Raw genomic sequence first — 308 nt, forward strand, 5'->3', positions numbered from 1 at the left:
TGGCATCTGTCAGGTTTCTTCCCTGGAAAGTTACTGTTTCAATTTTTGTAATTGCTTTGTGAGCTGTAGAAAGAGACTTTGAGATAATACAATATACTGTTCCTAATCAGACTTTCACTCTACAGTTTTAGCAAATATTGATGATACTTGCTTGAAATAATTATTACTGTGTTGGTCGAAAAATCATTTTAGGGCCGGGTGCGGTGGCTCAAGCCTGTAATCCCAGCACTTTGGGAGGCCGAGGCGGGTGGATCACGAGGTCAAGAGATCGAGACCATCCTGGTCAACATGGTGAAACCCCGTCTCTA

Source organism: Cebus imitator, unplaced genomic scaffold (genome assembly GCF_001604975.1).
Source record: "Cebus imitator isolate Cc_AM_T3 unplaced genomic scaffold, Cebus_imitator-1.0 Scaffold130, whole genome shotgun sequence".
NCBI lineage: Eukaryota > Metazoa > Chordata > Mammalia > Primates > Cebidae > Cebus > Cebus imitator.